Source organism: Vipera berus (genome assembly GCF_964194415.1).
Source record: "Vipera berus genome assembly, chromosome: 7".
NCBI lineage: Eukaryota > Metazoa > Chordata > Lepidosauria > Squamata > Viperidae > Vipera > Vipera berus.
The window spans coordinates 73,486,097-73,499,416 of NC_138209.1; the positions used below are offsets into that span (position 1 = coordinate 73,486,097).

Sequence of the window (13,320 nt, forward strand, 5' to 3'; positions counted from 1 at the left end):
CCTTCCTTCCTTCCTTCCTCCCTCCCTCCCTCCCTCCCTTCCTTCCTTCCTTCCTCCCTCCCTTCCTTCCTCCCTCCCTCCGTCCCTTCCTTCCTTCCTTCCTTCCTTCCTCCCTCCCTTCCTTCCTCCCTCCCTCCCTCCCTCCCTCCCTTCCTTCCTTCCTTCCTTCCTCCCTCCCTTCCTTCCTCCCTCCCTCCCTCCCTTCCTTCCTTCCTTCCTTCCTTCCTTCCTCCCTCCCTCCCTCCCTTCCTTCCTTCCTTCCTCCCTCCCTCCCTCCCTTTCTTCCTTTTCAAGAGACATGTGAACCCCAGTTCTTTGCCTTTCCCCTTCCTTCCTTCCTTCCTTCCTTCCTTCCTTCCTTCCTTCCTTCCTTCCTTCCTTCCTTCCTTCCTTCCTTCCTTCCTCCCTCCCTCCCTCCCTCCCTCCCTCCCTCCCTCCCAGTTCAGATAGTCAATGTTTGCCCTGGACATTTTAATCCCCACAATATTGCGATGATTCTAAAAAAAAAGCATTATATATTTGAGATAGTTCAGTTTAGTTTGTATGAGAACTTCCAAAGTTCAGATTTTTTTTAAAAAAAAATATATGCACGGGATAAATCTAGCGGTGCTATCAGCTGAATACTAACTACATTTAAATCTTAGGATTTCCTTAAGCAAAGGAAGGTTTAAGTTTGGATTTGCATAAGCAATAAAAAAAATGTAGAAGCAGGGTAATGTGCTGCCACTGAAAAAAGAGCAGGGAAAATTAACGGTTTATTAAATGAGGCCAGAGCTTATATTAGGAAGGTAAGATAAATAGAAGGATAGGTTAAGTGGTACTCACAGGTATTAGTTTATCTCCAAAGAGCTCCTCTGATCCCCATCAAAGTTCAGTGAGAAGGAAGAAAGGGAGTGGGGGTGATTAATTATGGTGCAGCATTGTGTTTGAGAAATTGGTAGAGAACATCGTGGAGGATTAGTTCTCCTTTGGTAGACCCGTGTTTCGTTCTCTCAAGGTGACCCTCTTTTTGAATCGGGACTCTTGCAGTCATTTCTGCTTTCCATTCTATGCTTACTGTACTTTGGGGAAAACTCTGATGGAAAGGGAAGAATACAGAGTGAAGAATAACACAGCTGGAATGGATCTTGGAGATCCCTTCCAATATTTGAGGGACTGTTACAAACAAAAAGGAGTTTGGCCTATTCTCCAAGGCTCTTCAAACTCGGCCCTTTTATGACTCATGGACTTCAACTCCCAGAATTCCTCAGCCAGTGTGCCTGACTGAGGAATTTTGGGAGTTGAAGTCCATGAGTCATAAAAGGGCCGAGTTTGAAGACCCATGCTCCAGAGCATGAGAGGAACAAGAAGTCACTGATGGAAGCTGATGAGAGAGAGAGAGAGAGAGAGAGAGAGAGAGAGAGAGAGAGAGAGAGAGAGAGAGAGAGAGAGAGAGAGAGAGAGAGAGAGAGAGAGAGAGAGAGAGAGAGAGAGAGAGAGAGAGAGAGAGAGAGAGATCTAATCTAGAATTAAGGAGAAATTTCTTTTTTTTTATTGAAAAGTTTTACAATACAATTTTAAATACAAAAAAACCCTCCTCCGCCTCCCCAACCCACCCTCCCCTCCCCCCTCCCCCACTTCCCAGAGCTGAATACAGCGTATAATAATACAAACAAGCATAATCTAAAATATGCTAACAACAATAATAAAACATCAAATTCTATCACACTTTAACTCTCCATAATCAAAATATTAATAAAATAACTATTAACTAAGTATACGTCATAAAAAAATCCGCTACTTATTCAAATGCTAAAATGATACTTTTTAGTCCCATATTTATTCTGAATATATTCAATCCATCTTCTCCATTCCACAATGTATCTCTGTTGCGATTAAGGAGAGATTTCTTGACAGTGAGAACAATTAATCAATGGATGGAAACTAATCAAGAAGAGAAGCAACCTGGAATTAAGGAGAAACTCCCTAACAACGAGGACAATTAGCCAATGGAACAGTTTGCCTTCAGAAGTTGTGGGTGCTCCATCACTGGAGATGTTTAAGAAGAGGCTGGACAGTCACTTGTCTGAAATGGTACATAGCTGGGGTCTTCAAATGTGGCCCTTTTATGGCTTGTGGACTACAACTCCCAGAATTCCTCAGCCAGGCATGCTGGCTGAGGAATCTGGGAGTTGAAGTTCACAAGTCATAAAAGGGCCAGGTTTGAAGACCCCCTGAGCAGGGGATTGGACTAGAAGACCTCCAAAGTCCCTTCCCACTCTATTATTCTGTCTCAAGAGAATATCATGGCTCGAAGCTTGATTGAGAAGTCCAAATGCCATGGATTAACGGTAAACAACACCTCAGAATTGCTTTCCCACCAAAAAAACAAAAAAATCTAGATAGAGGGGTCTGTATAGTTGCAACATCGAAGGAGATTTTATTTTAATAATATGAAGCTCAGCTGTAGCCACTGGAAACATTCAGATAGGGGGAAATGAGCAGAATGTCTTTGACCTCCTTGTGAATATTGAAACTGAGGGGGGGAAAAATGAAAATTTAGAGGTACCATTAAGCTACAATTAACCAGACTGGTGTTCAGCATTTATAGCCTTGCTTTACAGCTTCCACCAATTTCTGGGCTTCAAAAGGGCAGAGAGAAAGAGAAACACACACACACAACCTCCCCCCCCCAAAAAAAAACACCCCTCACCACAGCATTTAATTGTGTAAAAGAAGAAAGCTTGGGTGATGTAAGTTGACCCTCCCTGAACCTTAAGCAAACGTATTGCTCTTAGAACATCTGCAAGTTGGATGGAAAGGCATACATTTTCTCATTATTTATAATAATGGTTGGCGCTCAGCAAGTGCATTCAGCAAGTTAATTGAGTACTTGGTTAAAGACGGATGCCGATCAACCCAGAAATCGTGAAGGAGATTACAAGCCCTACAAAGGGGTTGTTCAATTCAGCTCAGCATAAAAGAAGTCACCTAGGCCTCACAGTTTCCTGAGCCGCAATTCTCGGCGACTTCACAATGGGGCTGGATATATGCACAAGCCTTCAACCTGTGGTGTCCTGGTCACCACATTACAAGAAAGATGTTAAGATTTGGAAAAAGTGCAAAGATGAGCAACTCAGTGGATTAAAGGCCTGGAGACTAAAACATATGAAGAACGGCTGCGGGACTTGGGTTTGGCTAGTCTAGAGAAAAGAAAGACTTGGAGGGGGGGGGGACATGATAGCAGTATTCCAGTATTTGAGGGGCTGCCCCAAAGAAGAGGGGATGAACTTAATTTCCAAAGCACCAGAGGGCAGGACAAGAAACGATGGGTGGAAACTAATCCAGGAGAGAAGCAACCTGGGATTAAGGAGAAACTTCTTCACACCGAGGACAATTAACCAGTGGAGCAGAAGTTGCCTCCAGATGTTGTGGGTGCTTCATCACTGGAGGTTTTTAAGAAGAGACCTGACAGCCACTTGTCTGAAATCATACACTAGGATCTCGAGGTTGGACTAGAAGACCTCCAAGGTCCCTTCCGGCTCTATTCTGTTTCTGATTGAAGCCTCTGCAGCAGCAAAGGGTGAGGCAGGCTGTTGATTCATGCTAGGAGATCTGTTGCAGGTCGAAAGGCCTGTTTCGTCTTTATTGCCTACCTACCTGAAACAATAGGAGTGGCGGGTACATGAGAAGGAATGATAATTGCGCGGTCTACAGCTGTGTCTGCCTTCCCTGAAGCACCCAAGTCTGCACTTGCCAGATGGTCGAACAAGCAAGACTTGCCCTACAGACCACCCACAGCCACAGCACACAAGAATGCACAGCCTTCTGTAACTCTTGCCTTTCTTTTTCTTTCTTTCTTTCTTTTTTTTTTTTTAAATTTCCCCCACAGGGGAATTAGAAGAGCTCAGCAGCTTTTAGATCAACGGTAGGGAACAATCGGTTGATGTCTACACTAGAGGGCCAATGTTTTATTCCCTGCTTACAGAAGAAGAAGCAGAAGAAGCAGAAGAAGCAGAAGCAGAAGAAGAAGAAGAAGAAGAAGAAGAAGAAGAAGAAGAAGAAGAAGAAGAAGAAGAAGAAGAAGAAGAAGAAGAAGAAGAAGAAGAAGAAGAAGAAGAAGAAGAAGAAGAAGAAGAAGAAGAAGAAGAAGAAGAAGAAGAAGAAAGTTCTTCTGAGTAAATCAGGGATGGGACTGAGCTTTCCCACGTGGATCCTGTGCAATGTTACTCAGAGATTTTGCAAAAAAAGAGTTGAATCTCTTATATGGTGCTGATGTTGGGGATGAAGAGTTGGACTTTGTAGCTCATGGGATCCCGGGGGAACCCCCAGATAATAAGATTATAAGCTGACATGTGAACCCCAGTTCTTTGCCTTTCCCCTTCCTTCCTTCCTTCCTTCCTTCCTTCCTTCCTTCCTTCCTTCCTTCCTTCCTTCCTTCCTTCCTTCCTTCCTCCCTCCCTCCCTCCCGGTTTTTCCTCCATCTCTCCCTTCTTCTTTCTTTCCCTCCCTCTCTGTTTTCCTCCCTCCCTCCATCCCTCATCCATATTTTTCCTCCGTCCCTCCCTCTCTCTCCCTGCTTTCCTTCCTTCCTTCCTTCCTTCCTTCCTTCCTTCCTTCCTTCCTTCCTTCCTTCCTTCCTTCCTCCCTCCCTCCCTCCCTCCCTCCCCACCTCTCCCCTCCCTCTCCCTTCTTTCTTTCGCTCCCTCTCTGTTTTCCTTCCTTCCTCCCTCCATCCCTCATCCATATTTTTCCTCCGTCCCTCCCTCTCCCTGCTTTCCTTCCTTCCTTCCTTCCTTCCTTCCTTCCTTCCTTCCTTCCTTCCTTCCTTCCTTCCTTCCTTCCTTCCTTCCTTCCTTCCTTCCTTCAATATAGCCTTAAAAGTGGATTACTGTACATAGCAGGAAAGTTTAAACTAAAGAGAGAAGAGAAATCTTTTTTATTCTTTTCTTTTCTTTTCTTTTCTTTTGCCTTCTCATGGGTTTCAGTTCAATCTGAAATTCCTGGCCTGCAGCGTTGATTCGACATCCTTAATATTTATGCATAAGATTATGGATTTAATTGCCAATCCAGCAGCCGTTCCTTATATGTTTTAGCTTCCAGTCCTCTAATCATCTCTGTTGCTCTTCTCTGCACTCTTTCTAGAGTCTCCACATCTTTTTTACATCGTGGTGACCAAAACTGGATGCAGTACTCCAAGTGTGGCCTTACCAAGGCATTGTAAAGTGGTATTAGTACTTCACGTGATCTTGATTCTATCCCTCTGTTAATGCAGCCTAGTACTGTGTTGGCTCTTTTGGCAGCTGCAGCACACAGCTGGCTCATATTGAAGTGATTGTCCACTGGTCACCAGAAAGTGAGGGTAGATCTTATCGTGCTCAATAAGATTGTGCAGTGCAATTCGGATGTGTGACAATCAGCTTCCATTTAACCAGTCCGTTCAAACTGGGTTAAAATGGACATGAAACACTCGTATACATCAGATAATGTCCTGGATTCAGATGTAGAGATTTTGAGGGTCAGAATGCCTCTTCCAACTTGGTCGTTTGTGTTTTTTTTGAGTTCTATTTTATTGAGCAAGGATTTGCTTTTATTTACTTTAAAATAACAAAAGCTCCCAAGAGAAGGAAGTTTCATGCGTACTTTATATCTTTTCTTGGACTTTTTGCAATTTTGTCTTTGCCATATGGAATAAGTCACTCTCAATTTAGCAGAACCGCACCCAGTAAGTTTGAAGTTCCATGTTGATTATTTTTTGACAAAGAGTCAATCTGACTAATTCATTTAGGTGTTTGTTTGTTTTTTTTCAAATTTGACAACTTTAAGATGTGCCCGTTTCAACTCCCAGCATGCTGGCTGGGGAATTATGGGATTTGAAGTCCTTAATCTAGAAGCTGCCAACTTTGAAAAAGCACCCTTCTAAATATGTTGGAATTTATCTCTTTGGATATGAAGTGACAATCACGAATCTGACAAATTTAACTCACAGTTGGTTGGGGACATTTTTTGATCACAAAAGAGTAATATAGTTAGCAAAAGAAAAACAAAGAAAACCTGGAAAGGGGAAGAAACATTATATTTAGCCAATGAACATCTCTAGCATCTGGCAACTTTTTTATTTATATACTAAAATGATTTAATGTAATAAAGTATTCATAATCAGCATGCCTTCCGTGCAGACGTGTACCAAAAAATAACATTTTGAAATATTTAATTGCATATTCAAATGTGCTGGTGGATATGCCAGAGTTTTAATTGGTTTGAGGATCTTATTTATGCGAGTTCATTTTTTTCCCCCAAGCAGAATAGGACACTTACAGATACCTTTACAATTAGTTTCAGGAATATTATAGGAAAGCAGGAGACAGAATACTCAAAACTTGAGGAACAACTACAAGCCGAATTTAACAGTTTGTTTTCCCATATATATATATTTATATTAAAAAAGTAGTCTTACAAGCAAGATTCTAAACATGGTAGTGCTTGGTTCATTGCCATGTGTTATGTATAGGACAATGTGAAAAAAACTAGCAATAATTCATAGGCACATGCATCCCCATCCATGCAAATCATTTTCAGAATAAGCAACATTATGCAAAGCACAAAAAAGGAGCATTTAAAAAAAATATTTTATACATATAAAATACTAATAAAAAATTAAAGACAGGAGACAAGGGGAAAGGAAAGGAAATTAGCTAAGCGTATGCATTCCTCACAGTACCAATGCCACCCTTATTCTTTCATCTTTGTAAAGCATCATGGTTCCGACATGCCCTTATACATTTATGAATAACATTGTTCAACAACAAAGGAGACATCACACATCCTTGTCTTAACTCCATTCTCCATATTCAGCAGTTCACTAGATTTTCCATTTTACACGCATGCATGTTTTACTTCCATCGTGCATTGTTCTAGTTGCCTTTAGCAGTCAACCTTCAAGTCCATATTCTGAAAAACATTCCTTAAACCAAGCCTGTTTATCATATCCTTTCTCTCAATAAGCAGTGATGGAACTACTTTCCCACGTTCTTCTATTTCTCCATGCCTCCATGAAGAGTGTATCAAACCATACACAAACACAACTTACAACTTAAGGCCATGTCACTGCTGTCTTTGCTCTGACCAAAGCAGCAAGGGCCCATGCTGCTGATCCTTCCCCACCCCTATAAAAAGTAAAAAAAAATAATATACATATACAAACATATATAAAATGTTTGTTAAGTGTTTAGTTTACCTTGCTAGGCCCCAAACATGGGACAAATCTTATTTCCGGTTTCAGCCTAACCCAAGGCCATCCACAGGCAGTGGTCACAGTAGTGACAGCTCATATTTGTGTAATTTTTTTGGATTGCTAACAAAGAATTAAAGGGAGACTGATATGCATTTCAAACTTATTTGTTCTCATCAGTCAGCCATACCCTTCTGAGATTCGAACCTGGGCTGATTGCACATTAGGCTAAAACAATTGCCTAATGTGCAATCAGCCCAGGTTCGAATCTCAGAAGGGTATGGCTGACTGATGAGAACAAATAAGTTTGAAATACATATCAGTCTCCCTTTAATTCTTTGTTAGCAATCCAAAAAATTTACACACACACACACACACACACACACACACACACACACACACACACATACAAAAGTGTGTATAGTCAAGGCCATGGTCTTCCCAGTTGCAATGTATGGCAATGAAAGTTGGACCATAAAAAAGGCTGAGCACCAAAGAATTGAGGCCTTTGAACTCTGGTGCTGGAGAAGACTCCTGCGAGTCCCTTGGACTGCAAGGCGATCAAACCGGTCAGTCCTAGAAGAGATCAACCCTGACTGCTCTTTAGAAGGCCAGATCCTGAAGTTGAAACTCAAATACTTTGGCCACCTAATGAGAAGGAAGGACTCACTGGAGAAGAGCCTAATGCTGGGAAAGGTTGAGGGCAAGAGAAGAAGGGAACGACAGAGAATGAGGTGGCTGGATGGAGTCACTGAAGCAGTAGGCGTGAGCTTAAATGGACTCCAGAAGATGGTAGAGGACAGGAAGGCTTGGAGGAACGTTGTCCGTAGGAGATATATGTAATATATATATATATAATTTCATTTCAACCTTGTGAGTTTCTACTCTCAACATATTTTAAAATAATGATAGATAAGTCAAAGATTTCCTCCTGATATCTGAAAGGTGCTTGACTCCCCATCACACCAAACAAAAAAGAAAGGCAACTGGGCTTTGTTTCTCCTTGAAGACATTTCTTTTTTGTCATCCAAGAAGCTTCTTCCATTCTTCAGCTTCTTGGGTGAGAAGCCAACCGTCTTCAAGAAAAACCAAAGCCCGGTTGCCTTTTGAAACGAAACAAACAAAAACAAAACTCTGTTGAGACAACCATGATCTGGATGACTGAGAATCTCCATAGACGTTTTTTTTCCCCTTTCCATGTGTCCAATCTGATTTTAATTAAAGCTTCACAAGCTGACTCAGGGTTTGGGTTGAATGTGAAGATGCTTGAACAGTTCCCGCTTATTCAATGGGGTTGGGAGAAGAAGGCATCCATAAAAGGTGGGGCCCCAAAGCATTTTAGACATGAAGGACTGTGAACATGTTTACCCCGGCTAATGTCACTAATTACACACGTGATAGATAGATGATAGGTAGGCAAGTAGATAGACAGATAAAGAGATGATGCTTCATGGATGCGTAAATGTAAACACTTATGAATTAGTCCTAAACATTTTCCATATGCACTGCCATGTTCCATTCCTCTTCTAATATTCATATGTCATTAACATTCAATATTGGATAAATATGCACATGGTCTGAGAAAGCCATGATGATCCCAAAAAGTGCCAATGTATAATATTTGGTGCCTAAGGAACTGAGCCTATGGCTTTTAAAAAAAATAAAAAATTCCAATTTGCTCAATCAAGATCCTTTCAACCTAATATTATTATAGGAGGAGACTTTGAACGTGGACATTTCAGTCTTCTGATGTCAATTGGGTAACAATGCTTTGCACATATGTGGTTGTTTTGTGCATTCGTCTGGGTAAAGGAATGCTCTTTTCTATCCAGTGCAGGTGGTTCTCGACTTAACAAAAGTTCATTTAGTGACCCTTCAAAGTTACAACGGCCTGGAAAAAAAGGTGACTTACGACCGTCTCTCACGCTTACGATCGTTTGCAGCATCCCCACGTCGCACGAGCCAAGCATCTGAACTTTGCTCATGTGACGTGGGGATGCTGCAAACGATTGTAAGTGTGAGAGATGGTCGTAAGTCACCCTTATGATGGATGCAGTATCCCGAGGTCACGTGACTTCCCCTTTTGCAACCTTCCGATAAGCAGAAGTCGATGGGGAAGCTAGATTCATTTAACAACCGTGTTGCTAAGTTAAGAACTGCAGGGGTTCAGTTGAACAACTGGCGGAAAAGGTCGTATAAAATGGGGCAAAATTCACTTCACAAACCGTTTCACTCAGCAAAATAAATGTTGGGCTCCGTTGTGACCGTAAGTCGAGCACTCCCTGTGTAAATGTGGAGAGAAATAAATTCCATGCGCGGCTTTTGACGGCCTCTCGTTTTCTGCTTCTCTCTCTCTCTTCGTCTGGGCCTCCGCGCTTACGAATGTAAAAATGATCACATTTTTTTCCGTATGTGCACAAGAAGACAATGTTCACGCGTCAAGCATGAGCCATCCCGCATTACGTGACTGATCATAAAGACTGGGAATGGAAGACCTCAGTTTACGCAGATTGCAAAATATGCTGCTTTTATTGTACTGCATGTACTTTGACAGCTTCCAGTTATTTCAAATGAGTAATCTCCAACTGCTCTCTCGATACAGGAAATGGGTGGTTTTGTTTTTTAAAAAAATATATGCAGGATGTGTTTTTAAATTAGCAGGCTTGTTTGTTTGTTGTTTTTAAAAGAAGTTTCATTTCCTTTTCTATCTTACTTTTCTGCCTTTTGCTGTCTGATGGTTCGAAAGTTTGGGTTAAAGAACAGAGGACCGAGTCTATGTCTTCAAAGGGAAAACCATGAAATAATTCAATAATTATGGGAGAAGCAATAGGCCAGGGACCTTTGTATCTGCTTGCCCTCTGCCCCCAGATTTCCACAATGTGTATAGCTGCAAATATTGGAAGGATGCACTGGTTTCACTTTGCTAGGAAGAAAATGTATATACCGTATTTTCCGGCGTATAATACGACTGGGCATATAAGACTACCCCTCTTCCAACGCACACCAAATAAAAATTAAAAAACATCAGATTTGATTTTAATATGGTAATTTTAATTCAAATGCTTATGACATGCAGGTACTTAGTAGGAAAACTGTCACTTATAAACATAAGGCTGTTTGTCATCAAACATGTAAACATAAAACAGTGCAAGTGGATTAACCTTTTCCTAATTCACTCTAAAGCTTTCCCTGTGCAGACCAAATGGGAGATCCGCTCCAGGTTTTCCAGCCAGCCTGCCCAGTTCCTGAGTCAAATGTGTCCTTAGAGCTAAGCAGCTGCTCTGGCTGCTGCATTCCCCATCTGCCTTTCAAGTTGGGATAGACTGCAGCTGCTCTTCAACTTTAGAAGGAAAGACACCAAGACCCCAGCCTGTAAAAAATCACAGACTGCAGCTTCTTCTCCAATTGGTCCCGCTTTCCCTGCGCAGACCAAATGGGAGACCCGCTCCAGGTTTTCCAGCCAGCCCTGTCCCTAAAGTTTAAGCACCAGGCATATAAGACGACCCCTGACTTTTGAGAAGATTTTCATGGGTTAAAAAGTCGTCTTATACGCCAGAAAATACGGGTATGCAAACATGACGGATATGTGATCCGATAAATTTTAAAAAGCCACACACAATTGTGATCCCTAGTCTGTTAAGAAGGTAGGTTTTCTTATCACAGTTTTAATTTTTCTCTCTAAGTCAGATGACTTTACAGGCCGTCCTTGACTTACAATCCCAACTGACTTGCAAATTCCTGTTGCCAAGTGAGACGTTTGTTAAATGAATTTTGTCCCATTTGACGACCTTTCTTGGCATAGTTGTTAACTGAAGCACTGCAGCCGTTAAGCTAGTAACTGAATTATGAAGCGGATTTGGCTTTCCCCATTGACTTTCCTTGTCAGGGGTTCGCAAAAAGGGGATCGCGTGACCCCAGGGCACTGCAACCGTCATGAATATGAGTCAGGTGCCAAGTGTCTGAATTCTGATCACGTGACCCTGGAGGTGCTGCAACAGTTGTGTGAGAAATGATCATAAGTCACTTTATTCAGTGCCGTTGTAACTTTGAATGGTCCCTAAATGAAGTATTTGTAAGTCAAGGACGACCTGTATGTAGTATGTATAATCTAACGGTTTGTACAGTTTTACTCATAAATACAGTTATAATTGTAGCAGAAGAAAGTATAAGAGGCTGATGATTTTAATTTTGAACCTAATCATGATGGATGATTCGGCTCGTTAAATAAGTATGCATCCCAACTGAGAATTGAAACTGTCGATAACTGAAAGGTAGGAATGATGAGGGGAATTTAAGATGCTTTTTATCCTTATAATAATTAGAAGTTATGCATTGGTTTAGAAAGCAGTCAGGATACCTCAAATGAGAAGCGTGTGTGTTTGTGTGTGTGTTTTTCTTCGTCACACAATTACAACGGAGTATTCTTTCATGGATGGAATAGTTACTGCACTCTTTACACACCTTTATTTAATCCTATTTTACGCATGCATTTGTGGCAACGGGAATTCATCATGTCTGTCAGTCAGTCTTATTATCCTAAGCAATTAGGCCCCTAGGTTGTGTTAAAAAAAAAATAACTTGGGGATTACATCTCCCACATTAGTCTTCTTCTTTTCTGGAGGCGTTTCTTGAAATAAAGCATCTTTACCTAAAGAAAACAAACCAACAAACCAACAAACAAATAAATTAGGAAAGAGAAAACAAAGCACGCTATCAAGGCTGTATTACATTTCTTGTCCCAGATCTTTCCGCACTAAATGGCATCTTTTGAGATTGTCATCATGTTTCCTTGACCCACTAAAAGGACAATTCTCGCATAGAGACCTCTGCATCCTTGCTTTTTTTCCTTTTTTTTAAGATGGAGAAGCACAGAAACAACTCTTTTTCCAGTGTTTGACTGATTTATCTGCTATCAAGCTGGTGTTGACTTTTAGGGGGTTAGGACGCTGAGCTTGTCGATCAGAAGGTCGGCAGTTTGGCGGGTCGAATCCCAAGTGCCGCGTAACAGAGTGAGCACCTGTTACTCGTCCCAGCTTCTGCCAACCTAGCAGTTCTAAAGCACGTAAAAATGCAAGTAGAAAAATAGGGACCACTACGGTGGGAAGGTAACAGCGTTCCGTGCGCCTTTGGCGTCTAGTCATGCCGGCCACATGACCACGGAGACGTCCTCGGACAAGTGCTGGCTCTTCGGCTTTGAAACGGAGATGAGCACCGGCCCCTAGAGTCGGAAACGACTAGCACACATGTGCGGGGGAACCTTTACCTTTACTTTAGACAGACTTTTCTGGATCTTCTTCCCCATCCCACCTCTTCAGATCTTCAGTGGTAACATTCCTCACAGCTGTAGCTGACCTTTCTGTCCTTCTCTTCCATTCCACTCTTCCCATGTCATAAATACGTCAGGACAACAGGACCATCCCATGATGGGTCTGTTCTGATTTGGAACCCCATTATTTGTCCATGGAGATTCTCAGTCATCCAGGTTAAAGGAGGCCAAATCAGTGGAGAGATCAATTAGCAGAGGACAATAGAGACTGGACAGCCACTTGTCTGGAATGGTATAGGGCAGGAGTAGGCAACCTTGGCTGTTTTATGACTTGTGGACTTCAAATCCCAGAATTCCTGAGCCAGCATGGCTCAGCTTGAAAACCTCTCACTTTCTCCTCAGCGTGGCTGGCTCAGGAATTCTGGGAGTTGAAGTCCGTGAGACATAAAACAGCCAAGGTTGCCTACCCCTGGTATAGGGTCTCCTGCTTGAGCAGGGGGCTGGACTAGAAGACCTCTAAGGTCCCTTCCAGCTTTGTTCTGATTCTGATTCAAGGTCAGAGATGTCCCAAAGATACTTTTTCTTTCACGAGGCAACTGGACTGTCTTGTTTTTCTTTGAAGACGTTTTGCTTTGTCATCCAAGAAGCTTCTTCAGCTCCCCCACCATCCAGTTAGAGCTGAAGAAGCTTCTTGGATGAGAAGCGAAACGTATTTCAAAGGAAAACCAGAAAGTCCAGTTGCCTCATGAAAAAAGCACTTTTGGAGCCCCATTATTTGTTCCTTAGGTGAGAAGGCTGGATTGGTTTGTTCTGTGATTGATTTGTTGGTTTTCTTAGCTGTTGT

At 42.0% G+C, this 13,320-nt stretch overlaps 1 protein-coding gene across 5 annotated transcripts in view; it reads left to right on the forward strand.

Annotated features, from left to right (window-relative positions):
• PCDH7 (protocadherin 7) overlaps positions 1 to 13,320 on the forward strand; it is a gene marked incomplete at its 3' end in the record, with an annotated part of 485,916 nt that overhangs the window by 295,401 nt on the left and 177,195 nt on the right. The window lies entirely within an intron of this gene.